At 43.6% G+C, this 12306-nt stretch overlaps 1 long non-coding RNA gene across 1 annotated transcript; it reads right to left on the bottom strand.

Annotated features, from left to right (window-relative positions):
• Positions 1-440: 440 nt before the first annotated feature.
• Positions 441-3877, bottom strand: LOC147123615 (uncharacterized). Its single transcript, XR_015080552.1, has 2 exons — positions 1814-3877; positions 441-633 (listed from the first exon to the last, which is right to left on the bottom strand). It is a non-coding gene; the product is annotated as an uncharacterized LOC147123615 (long non-coding RNA).
• Between the last annotated feature and the right edge of the window lie 8429 nt (positions 3878-12306).

Raw genomic sequence — 12306 nt, 5'->3', positions numbered from 1 at the left:
CCTGACTTGGACCTGTATCGCCGTTCCTTCACTGTCGCTGGGCCAAAATCCTGGAACTCCCTTCCTAACAGCACTGTGGGTGTACCTACACCATATGGACTGCAGCAGTTCAAGAAGGCGGCTCACCACCATCTTCTCAAGGGCAATTAAGGATGGGCACTAAATGCAGGCCTAGCCAGCGACGCCCACATCCCATCAATGAATAAAAAAAAATTTTTAAATTTTGCTAGTTTTCTAGTATGGCACACATGAGATAGAGAGCAGAAGACAGGCAGAAAGAGAAAAACAGAGACAGAGAAAAATAGGAGCGTGACAGAAGGAGACAGAGGGAGAGGGAACAATGAAAGCAAATGTGTGTATTTTTCACAGGTCCCCTCACCTGTGTCTCCAATCGTTTTGAAGGCAGACCGAGAAAACACGTGGTAAGATGAGACCAGATATGAATTGTTAAGCTGCTTTATTTCACAGCATGTGAACATACAGAGCAACAGTTATGATTAGACTCATTTAATTCAATCAGTACAACTTAGCTTTTCTGAATATAAAATGATGGTTAGCTATGCTTCCCCACATCAGTGTCGTATTGAAATAAAAACAGAAAATGCTGGAAATACTCAGCAGGTCAGGCAGCATCTGTGAAGAGAGAAACTGAGTTACAACGTTTCAAATCGATAACCTTGCTTGGCTTAAACAAAATAACCACTAGCTACCCTCCTACATTCTCCTTCTAAGCCTGACCAAAGCTTGCACTCGCAGCTATCTCTTCACTGACTTTGCTAGCCCTGACTATCGGTGGGTGCTCATGTTTCTATTTTTATTTCTGTGTGTTCACAGCCACAAAGGAAGGCCTAGCAGACAACCCCTGCTAAGTGTCCAGGACCAGAGATTTCCAACACAACGGGTGTGAGGTATTTACCAATTACTGAGACAGGCTAAAGATTTGCTTACTGTTTACAGGATTTGGGGAAAACAACGTCAATGCCTAAATCCTTAGCATATTAACTGCGATTTTTAATTTTATTGTGCCTACACTTTATTTTAAAAACCCAACATTTAGAAGTAACATTTTTTTCCAAAAATCCTTTCTGTGGAAACAGGGTCAAAAATTTTTGAAATGGGACAGGTTTTTTACTAGGGTTGCCAAATAGCTGTTTGTTTGCCGCCTAGTCGTGTTTTAAAAAATTGATGCTGGTAGCCTGTTAATGGTGGTTGTTTTTTTAAAAAATATGTTGGCCAATGGAATTTTGTGGCCCAAGCAGAAGAATGAGGAGAAGTAACTTCTGAGGGTGATCAGGTCCTTGTCCTGGGAGAGTTAAAGAGGTTCTTCTTCGACATCTTCCTCGAATGTCATTTGTGATTCTCCTAATCACTGCAGGTTTGGATGTTTTATACCATCTTCCTGAGTCTGTTGCTGGGTAGAATACTATGTATAGACTTGTTTTTCTTCCATTTCTCACAATTCAGTAGCTGTCTTATCTCTTCCTTTGTTACTTCTCCTTACCTTTCACTGTCAGCAGACTGAGTAAGCTCTGTCCTTGAACAGGCCCCAGTTAGTCTGCCATACATTCTCTCTCATGGCAGCTTAAGCAATAAACAAAACAATCATTCTCTTTGATTTTGGTCAAGTTGGCAATTATGACCCAGAGGCCATTGCTTGATTGATGTTTTGTTGCAACCAATCCTTTTGTCATTAGGCTATCAATCCTAAATTAGTCTACTTGTAATTTTGTTTTGATTGCATTGGCTGCACATGAATTATTGTTCCTTTACTGCTCATACGTTATCCCATTATGCTCTTTTTCCAAGTATTTACCTGGTTAATCCAGGGTTTCAAATCCATTCCTTTATCCACCTCACGGTTCCCGGGCACGGGTCACCCTGACACTTCCCGTTCCATAGGCCTCAAGAACAGGCACCAGAAAGTCCGTATCAAAAAGCTCAAAATCCTTCACATGTCGGTAATTGGTTGGGAGGTAGGAGACAGACTGTAGGGATAAAGGGTTCATTCTCTGATTGGCAGGATGTGACAAGTGATATTCCACAGGAATCTGTACTGGGATCTCAGCTTTTCACCATATAAAATATATTAATGACTTGGATGAAGGAATAGAGAATTGTTATATCCAACTTTGACCCTAAGTTAGGAGGCACAGTAATTTGTGTGGATGGGAGCAGAAAGTTACAAAGGGACAAAGGCAAAGTGAGTGAGCAAAACTATGACAGATTGAGTTCAATGTGGGGCAGTGTGAGGGTATCAACTTTGGAACTGAGAAAGACAAAATAGTTTCTTTACAGTGAGGGACAGGGAGCTGAGGAGGAGAAAAGGTGTACACAAATCACTAAAAGCTAGTGCACAGGTACAAAAAAATAATCAAAAAGACTATGGAATGTGGGCCTTTATCTCAAGGTTTAAAAAAAAATTAGATTATGGGATATGGGCGTCGTTGGCAAGGCCAGCATTTATTGCCCATCCCTAATTGCCCTTGAGAAGGTGATGCTGAGCTGCCTTCTTGAACCACTGCAGTCCGTGTGGTGAAGGTACTCCCACAGTGCTGTTAGGGAGGGAGTTCCAGGATTTTGACCCAGCGATGATAAAGGAATGGCGATATACTTCTAAGTCAGGATGGTGTGTGGCTTGGAGGGGAACTTGGAGATGGTGGTGTTCCCATGCGCCTGCTGCCCTTGTCCTTCTAGGTGGAAGAGGTCGCGGGTTTGGGAGGTGCTGCCGAAGAAGCCTTGGCGAGTTGCTGCAGTGCATCTTGTAGATGGTGCACACTGCAGCCACGGTACGCTGGTGGTGGAGGGAGTGAATGTTTAAGGTGATGGATGGGGTGTAAATCAAGCAGGCTGCTTTGTCCTGGATGGTGTCGAGCTTCTTGAGTGTTGTTGGAGCTGCACTCATCCAGGCAAGTGGAGAGTATTCCATCACACTCCTTACTTGTACCTTGTATATGGTGGAAAGGCTTTGGGGAGTCAGGAGGTGAGACACTCGCTGCAGAATACCTAGCCTCTGACCTGCTTTTGTTGCCACAGTATTTATGTGGCTGGTCCAGTTAAGTTTCTGGTCAATGGCGACCCCCAGGATGTTGATGGTGGGGGATTCGGTGATGGCAATACCGTTGAATGTCAAGGGGAGGTGGTTAGACTCTCGTTTGTTGGAGATAGTCATTGCCTGGCACTTCTGTGGCACGAATGTTACCTGCCACTTATCAGGCCAAGCCTGAATGTCGTCCAGGTTTTGTTGCATGCGGGCATCGATTGCTTCATTATCTGAAGAGTTGTGAATGGCGCTGAACACTATGCAGTCATCAGCTGGAATTCAAAATTGAGGAAATGATGCTTCAGTTGTACAGAGTTGGTCAGACACCATCTGGAGTCCAGTGTTAAGTTTTGAGCACCGCACCACAAGAAAGATGTATTGGCCTAGAAGGGGGTACAGCGTAGATTTGCTAGAATGATACCGGGGCTTAAAGGGTTAAATTATGAGGACAGGTTGCGTAAGCATGGCTTGTATTCCCTTGAATTTCGATGGTTGAGGGGTGATCTAATGGAAGTCTTTAAAATGATAAAGAGATTTGACAGTGTAGGTACAGAGAAACTATTTCCTCTGGTGGGGGAATCCAGAACAAGAGGGCTTAATCTTAAACTTAGAGCTGGGTCATATAGGAATGAAATCAGGAGCACTTTTGACACAAAGGGTGGTGGAAATCTGGATCTCTCTCCCCAAAAGGCTGTGGATGCTGGGGTCAATTAAAATTTTCAAGACTGAGATTGATAGATTTTTGTTATGCATGGGTAGCACGAGATATGGAGCAAAGGTAGGTAAATGTAGCTGATGTATGGATCAGTTATTAATGAATTGAATGGCTGAACAGGCTCAAGGGGCTGAATGGATTGACAGATGACTACAAAAGAAAGAAAAAAGGGTAGGAGTTAAAGGAGGTTTCTCTGAATAGCAGAAAGAGGGAAGTGGTGTCCCACAGAGATCTGTGCTGGGACCACTGTTGTTCACCATATAAATAAATTAATTTGACTCAGCAATTGGAGGTATGGTGTCAAAATTTGCAGATAATACCAAATGTTGTGGGGGGGGTAGTTATAGCTAATAATGTGGAGGTCTGCACTAAAATACAGGAAAACATAAATAGGCTTGCAGAGTAGGCAGATAAACAGCAAATGAAATTCACTATAACAAAGCGTGAGGTGGTTCGCTTTGGTAGAAGGAATAAAAACACCACTTATTTCTTGGAAAGTAAGAAACTAAATGGGGTAGAGAAGCAAAGAGATCCAAGAATGCAGATACATAAATCGCTAAAAGTAGCAACACAGGTCATAAAGACTGCAAACAAAGTACCGAGGTTCATTTCTCGAGAAATAGAATACAAAAACCAGGAAGATAATGTTAAATTTATATAGAACCTTGGTTAGACCACACTTGGAGTACCGTGCGCAGTTCTGGTCTCCGTACTACAAAAAGGATATTGAAGTACTGGAGAAAGTGCAGAAAAGATTTACAAGGTTGTTACCATAATTGAGAGGATGCAACCATCAGGAAGGATTAAGCAGACTGAGGCTCTTATCTCTGGAAAAGAGAAGACTAACAGATGACCTCTTAGGGTAGTATGTGGCTATGTTACTGGTCTAGTTCCCCAGAGGCCTGGACTAATAATCCAGAGAATGCAAGTTAGTCAGTTTGAGAATTTGAATTCAGTTTTTTTTTAAGTAAAAAGCTAATATCAATACAAGTGACCATGAAGCTGTCGGATTGTCATAAAATCCCTATTGGTTCACTGATGTCCTTTAGGGAAGGAAAGCTGCTGTTCTTACTGGTCTGGCCGATATGTGATTCCAGTCCCACACCAATGTGGTTGATTCTTAACTGCCTTCTGAAGTGGCCTAGCAAGTCACTTGGTTGTATCAAACCGCTCACCATTGAAGAAAGCGGCCCACGACCACTTTATTAGGGAATTTGGGATTGGCAATAAATGACATCCGCTTCCTGAAAATAAATACATTTAAAAAAATGACCTGATAGGAGGTCTTTAAAATTATAATGGGGTTCAATAGAGTGGATGTAGAAAAATTGTTTCCACCTGGAAGTGAGTTCAAAACAAGGGCCTTCATTACAAGATAGCCACTAACAGATCAAATAAAGAATTTAGAAGGAATTTATTTACACAGAGAATGGTGAGAATGTGAAATTTGGTGCCACATTGCGTGAAGCAGATAGCAAAGATACATTTATGGAGAGGCTTTGGTGCATACATGAGAAGGGAATAGAGGGATAGGGAGGCAGGATGGGAAGGGGTAATTGGAGTGGGAGAAGGCGTTTGTGGAATATAAACACTGGCATAAACCAATTGGGCCAAAAGGTCTGTTTCTGTGCTGTAGATTCTATGCAACATATTTCAGCTACTGTCTATACTCCACTGAGCCATTGGTGGATGTCCCTTTTCATCAACAAAATTGCACCTAAAAAAAATCTACTTGATTTTACTAAAAATGACCATGGCGAAACATACCCCATGACTTTTCATTGAGGAATATGTTGTGGTCTAATAGCTCTCTCTGCTGGTAGGCAAATACATACCAAAAAAAAATGACAAACTGTAGCCAGTGCTGTAACAACAGCACTTGGGGGCAGAGTTTACACTTTGGGCGCAATCAGGAAATTGCACCCAAGATGCGCTGGTGAGATGACAGTTCAAATGTCCGCCAAAATTAATTTGCATAATCACAAACATAAAATCTTCCATGAACCAGCGCAATCAGGCAGCGTTATTGAACGTAATCGTTTCTTTTTTTCTTTCCATTGAAAAGTATTCCTTGATGTATATAAGAGTGGAAACCTGTTGCAGTTATTAACACAGCTGAAAATGGGTTTATCACCAAAAATAAGAAGAATGTTTAACAGTCCTCCACCTGCGAGTAACCGGAATTAAAAATCATTGAAAATGACTTTTAAAAATTATACTGAGCCATTTACTAGTTTTTTTAGTAAATTAAATCCATTTTGATATGAAAAAAACTTTTAAAATGAGCCTATTAGTGTAGCACAGATTGAAGAGCCTTCCCTAACCAGCGCACTCTCGCAATTTTGGCTTGGTTGCGTGGCCAGTTTTGTGGGCAGGGCCTGATCTGGACGAATTGAATTTTGAACCTGCGTAAGAGATCACAGAAAATATGAATATAAATGATTTGGGGCTCAACTCACTTACGTCTAAAATTTCGCAATCTTTTGCATTGGTTCAGCTGGTTCCACTTGGATTGCGCTGATATCACCAGCAGAAATGAGCGGAGACTCTACACCATCTTGTTCAAATGTTCTCATTAATTGAGAGCCCACATAAAATATATGTGCGTCTCCATCATACTGTCTGATGAGAAATTATGATAATCATTTTTATTGCTGTCTCACTAACAGATAAAATATATATCTTTACATAGTTGTGGCAGAGAAAAATGGATAAATATCTATCTATCTATATATATAATATATATATTTATATATATAAAAGGATACATCTGTCTGTCATTCCGTCTGTCTGTCTGTCTGTCTGTATTGTAGAAACTCGAAAGTTATAGAGCGTACCTACACGTGTGTTACATCGAAAGAAAGCTTACGATTCCAGAACCGTCATAAGCGTATTTACGTTTCGGCGAGACAAAAATTGCGCCCGCGGTATCCAAAAAACGTTCAACATTCCGCTCATTATCCGCTCATTAGCATCGAGTGACGTCGAGGTCGACCAATCGTACGGTCGAGCGACCCGATGGTCGACCAATCGCTGCGTGGCGGGGGCGGGTTCCTGGCGCTTGCGGGCGAGCCCTCCTAGAGTCGAGTGACGGGACGATTGACCAATCCTACGCTTCGGTGACCTGACGGTCAACCAATCGGTGTGTGTGTGGGCGGGCCTTATCGTTCTGAACCGAGGCGAGTCGCCGCCATCTTGATTCCAAACTTTTCATTCCTTTTTCCCGCTTTCTGCGTCTTTAAAAAAAAAGTTGCTTTTAAAACACATATTGTTTTTAAAAAAAGTTAATTACTTTCTAAATCTTTTATCTAATCTCATTAATTTTCCTACCTTTCCCCGTTTTTGCAGGTAGGCCTCGAAGCCTGGGCGTCTGTTGCCAGCCATGCTGGACCCTAGGCAATTGTTTTGTGTCAAGCTCCTCCCACCCCTCACCCCCCACCCTGGGCCCGATTCCGAACCAGCGGCCAGCCACCTTGGTAAAGGCTGGCTGGGCTCACTGCAACCTCCTCGCGCTTCATTCGGGGGGGGGGGCGGGGCTCGGGAGGGGAGGGGGAGCGGAGAGGGTTACCCCGGCAACCGGGCTCGCCAGCCGCAATCGGCCGCTCAGGCCCAGAGATCGGGAGGCGGAGAGGGGAGGAGGGTTACCAAGGCAACCGGGCCCGGCCAGCCATAATCGACCGTCTCAGGCCCGGTCTCGGGAGGGCGGGGCTCACCGGGGCGCTGCGCTCGGCATGTCAGTGCGTGGGGCGGCACGGAGCTCAGCGGAGCCATCGCCAGCAGTGGGGAGAGGGTCTGCTGGCTCCCCCACTCCCTTTCTACCCCCCTCCTTCCCCCACCTCCTCCACCCCTCCCCACTCCCCCTCCCCTCCCCTACTCCGTTCCCCTTCCCTCCCTCCCCCCCTTCCTCCCCCTCCCCCTCCCCCCCCTTCAATTCAATTCAATTCAATTCAAATCGCTTTATTGGCATGACAAGGTACATCTTATGTTGCCAAAGCATCGAAAAACATTCATGGTTGTACACAAAAATACAGATCTATCCATACAGTGTATAAACAGATATATCCCCGAGTGTATAAATATACATTCATATAATTTGTATATACTCTTTTCTTATATTTAGTGGTTGTCCCTCTGTTTATGGCAAGCTGTAACATAGTGTGCCGCTAAGGTTACACAATTTCTCTCTTCCCCTAGTAGGTATGGGAGTTTTTGGTCGTCATTCAAATTTCTGAATTCCGGGCATATTTTTGTGAATTTTGGGTAGAAATTCTCCCTTATGCCCTGATATTTTCTACAAGCTGTGAGGAAGTGCATCTCTGTCTCCACCACTCCCTGACTGCAGTGAGAGCATATCCTGTCCTCTCTTGGTAGCCGGGTCTGCCTGTGTCTACCTTTTTCGATCGCCAGGCTATGTTCACTAAGTCTGTACATTGTCAAGGTTTTTCTCAGTTTGCTATCCTTTACCATGGTCAGGTAATCAGCCATGTTGTATTGTCTGTTTAGGGCCAAGTAGCAATTGAGTTTGCTTTGGGTTTTTGTTGTTTCTGTCCAATATGACAGATATTTTTCCTTTGTGTTACGCTGTCACTGTCCTGGGGCTGGTTATTGTTAGTAGTGTTAGTAGTTACTTCACTGAGTCCCAGGACTAGTTGACTGAGGGTATTCTTCTTTATGGTCCTCTCTTGGCATTTCAGGGCTTCGTAATGATAGCATTGGGGGTTGCTCATTTCTAGGCGTTTCCAAAATTTGGTGGCTCTTTTTTGGATAGTGATTATTAATGGATATTGGCCTAGTTCTGCCCTGCATGCATTGTTTACGGTTTTCCTTTGGGTCCGGAGGATACTTTTACAGAATTCTGCATGGAGGATCTCAATTGGGTGTTTGTCCCATTTTGCAAATTCTTGTTGTGTTAGCGGTCCCCACACCTCACTGCCATAGAGTGCAATTGGTTCAATTACTGATTTAAATTTTTTTAGCCAAATGCTAATTGGGATTTCTATTTGGATTGATTTTTTAATGGCATAGAAAGCCCTTCTTGCTTTCTCTTTCAGTTCATTCACAGCCAGATGAAAATTTCCCATAGAACTGATTTTTAAGCCCAAGTATGTGTAGTTAGTGGTTTGTTCAATTTTGGTTGTTCCTAGTGTGAAATTTATTTTGGGTCCCTGATGTCTGGATCTTTGCTGGAACACAAGGACTTTGGTTTTTTGGGGATTTGTCAGGGCCCAGGTCTGGCAGAACAACTCCAGCAGATCCAGGTTCTGCTGTAGACCCTCCTTAGTTGGTGACAGCAGAACCAGGTCATCTGCATAGAGGAGGAATTTAACCTTGGATTCATATAGGGTGAGGCCGGGTGCTGTAGATTGTTCAAGTAGTTTTGCCAGTTTATTTATGTAAATATTAAAGAGTGTCGGTGAGATGGGCGAGCCCTGCGTCACCTCCCACCCCTGTGGGAAGTATTTTGTTTGTTTGTCTCCAATTTTAACTGCACATTTGTTGTTTGTATACATTGATTTAATTACATCATATGTTTTTCCCCCTACCCCGCTTTCGATAAGTTTCAGGAATAAACCGTCGTGCCAGATGGAATCGAAAGCCTTCTGGAAATCTATAAAGCATGCGTAGATTTTGCTTTTGTTTTGATGAACGTGTTTGTCAATTAGGGTCTGTAGGGTGAAGATATGATCTGATGTTCTATAGTTTGGCAGGAATCCAATTTGGCTTTTACTCAAGACATTGTGCTCCTCAAGGAAGTTTATAAGTCTTTTGTTTATGATACTACAGAATACCTTCCCCAGGTTACTGTTTACACAGATGCCTCGATAGTTATTTGGGTCGACTTTGTCCCCACTTTTGTATATGGCCGTTATGAGTCCTTTGTTCCAGATATCAGGGAAGTAACCGACACTCAGAACCAAGTTGAAGAGTTTTAGGATAGCCAGTTTCATTTTATCATCTGTGTGTTTAATCATCTCGCTTAGTATGCCATCTGCACCACAAGCTTTTCCTGGTCGCAGGTCCTTGAGTTTTTCAACTAGTTCTTTTTCTGTTATTATGGAGTCTAGCGGGTTTTGGTTATCTTTTATGGCCATTTCGAGCTTTTCCAGTTTTTTGCATATTTGGTGTTGCTCTGGCCTTAGTGTGTTTTTCTGGTATAATTTTTCAAAGTGGTTTTCCCATGTGTCTCCATTTTGAATGGCCAATTCGTCGTGTTGTTTTTTGTGTAATGTATTCCATTTGTCCCAGAAACAATTGGAATCAATGGATTCCTCAATGGAGCTGAGTGTATTCTTAATATACTGCTCTTTTTTGGTTCTGAGTGTGTTTCTGTATTGTGTTAGTGTCTGACAATAAGTAAGGCGTAATTCCTTGTTTTCTGGCTGTCTGTGTTTTTGGTTTGATATTTTTCTAAGTTTTTTCCTCATGTTATGGCAATCTGGGTCAAACCATTTTTTATAGTTTTTTGTTTTGGGTTTGTTCTTGCGAGCTTTCAAGTTTGACCTTGTTGCCAAATTATCAAAAATATTGTTTAGGTTATTCACTGCCCGGTTTACGCCTTCTTTATTGTGTGTATATGTTATCTAGAAAGGTGTCCAATAGAGCTTGAGTTGATTCATTGCTAATTGCTTTCTGGTATTTTTCCGTGCTGTTTTTGGCCCATCTGTACGATTTTTTGGTGTTGTACAGCTTACTGGGTTGTGTTTCTGTGTTGGTTGTTTCTATCATTTTAAGATACATAGTAATTTGACTGTGGTCTGACAGTGTTGTTTGTGGTTTGACTGTGAATGCTCTGAAAGAGGATGGGTCTAAATCCGTAATCATATAATCTACGGTGCTACAGCCAAGAGGTGAGCAATAAGGTCGATCTTCCTAGGAGGTCTCCCATGAACCTACCATTGACAATGTACAGACCCAGGCTTCGACAGAGCTGCAGGACCTGTTTTCCGTTGGTATTTGTCTGCTTGTCGCAGTTATGCCCGTATGGATGGGAAGGGATATCGAAGTGGTTATTCCCGAATATGTTATTGTTTACCTGATTATTGGTGAAGTCTGGTTCTTCGCCAGTTCTTGAATTGAGGTCACCACAGATCAACACGTTCCCCTGGGCCTGGAATTGGATAATCTCCCTCTCCATGTTGGAGAAGGTGTCCTCTTTAAAGTACGGGGATTCCATTGGGGGGATATAGAGTGCGCAAATGAAAACATCTTGGGGGTTAGAGATAATCCCCCTCTCAATTTTGAGCCACATGTGGTTTTCGCCCTTTTTTATAAATTTGATGCAATTCTTAAGCTCTGTTTTAAACCAAATCAGTATGCCTCCGGAGTCTCTGCCTTGGGTTACTCCTGGCAATTTATTGGAGGGGACCACCAGCTCTGTGTACCCTTGGGGACGGCCAGTGTGTCCTTCTCCTCTATACCAAGTTTCCTGTAAAATGATGATATCCAGATCTTTAGTTTCATCTATGAACTCTGGGGTCCTACTCTTCACGTCGAGCACCGAAGAGCGTAGACCTTGGATATTCCAGGTCGAAATATATAAGGATTTCATGTTAAGTTTGATCTTTTACTATGATAGGTTAAAGAATGATATGTGTTTGTCGTGTATAAATGGGGGGAAAAAAGATCATCTCAATTGTCTATAAATGCTAATACTACTTGGTTACAATTCATTCTAGTAATTAGTCCTTTTTTTTTTTAATTTTCTGATCCATAAGGCAGAAGTAGATGATATTGCACATCTGCTTAGTGTCTCTTAATGGATTGTCTCTGCCTGAGGTATTGCGTACGCCCTGTGCATCTCTCCCTCTGTCTGGCTGGGGGCGGTCCTGTTCCCCTGTAGGACAGGAGTGGTGCAGGTCTGATGTTGTTGTGCATGGGGATCCTCTCTAGTCCCGGTTGGTGTGGTGGTGGTCTCTGTAGTAGTCCTGGTATGTACCCCGCTGATCTCTGGTGGTCGGGGGGGGGGTCCTCCTGGAGTCTGGGTATGGACCCGGTTAAAAGCGACGTCCTTCAGGGCTTTAGCAAAGATCGATATTCGTTTCTTGTGGATGTGGACGCGGTCGTGAAGACATTCCATATCGAGGGTGGGGTGTTGGGCCAGGTGCACGTTGTGTTTTAATTCACAGTCTCTTGCTATGCTGGCATTTATCTCATGAATTGTTTTGCTGTTAAAGTCTGTTCTCGGCAATATTGTGGAAACAGTGATTCTAGTGTTTGGGAATGTATTGCTTGCCTTCTCAATCACTGCTCTGAGCGATGTTGCTACCCCTTTCTGCTGGGCCTTTAGATCATTCCCTTCCCCCCCTTCCCCCCCCTTCCCTTCCCCCACCCTTCCCTCCCTCCCTCCCTCCCTTCCCCCCCTCTCCCCCTCCTCCTCCCTCCCCCCACCTCTCCCTCCTCCCCTCCCCCCTCCTCTCCCTCCTCCCAGTCGCGCTCTCCCTCCCCCTTCCCTTCCCCCCTCCCCCCTCCTTCTTCTCCTCCTCCCCCCTCCTTCCCCCCTCCTCCTTCCCCCCCTCCTTCCCCCCACCTCCTTCCCCCTTCCTTCCCACCT

Source organism: Somniosus microcephalus, chromosome 2 (assembly GCF_052327205.1).
Source record: "Somniosus microcephalus isolate GS21.2 chromosome 2, FLI_Smic_1.0, whole genome shotgun sequence".
NCBI classification, from domain to species: Eukaryota; Metazoa; Chordata; class Chondrichthyes; order Squaliformes; family Somniosidae; genus Somniosus; species Somniosus microcephalus.
This window is presented reverse-complemented; position numbering and strand designations above follow the sequence as displayed.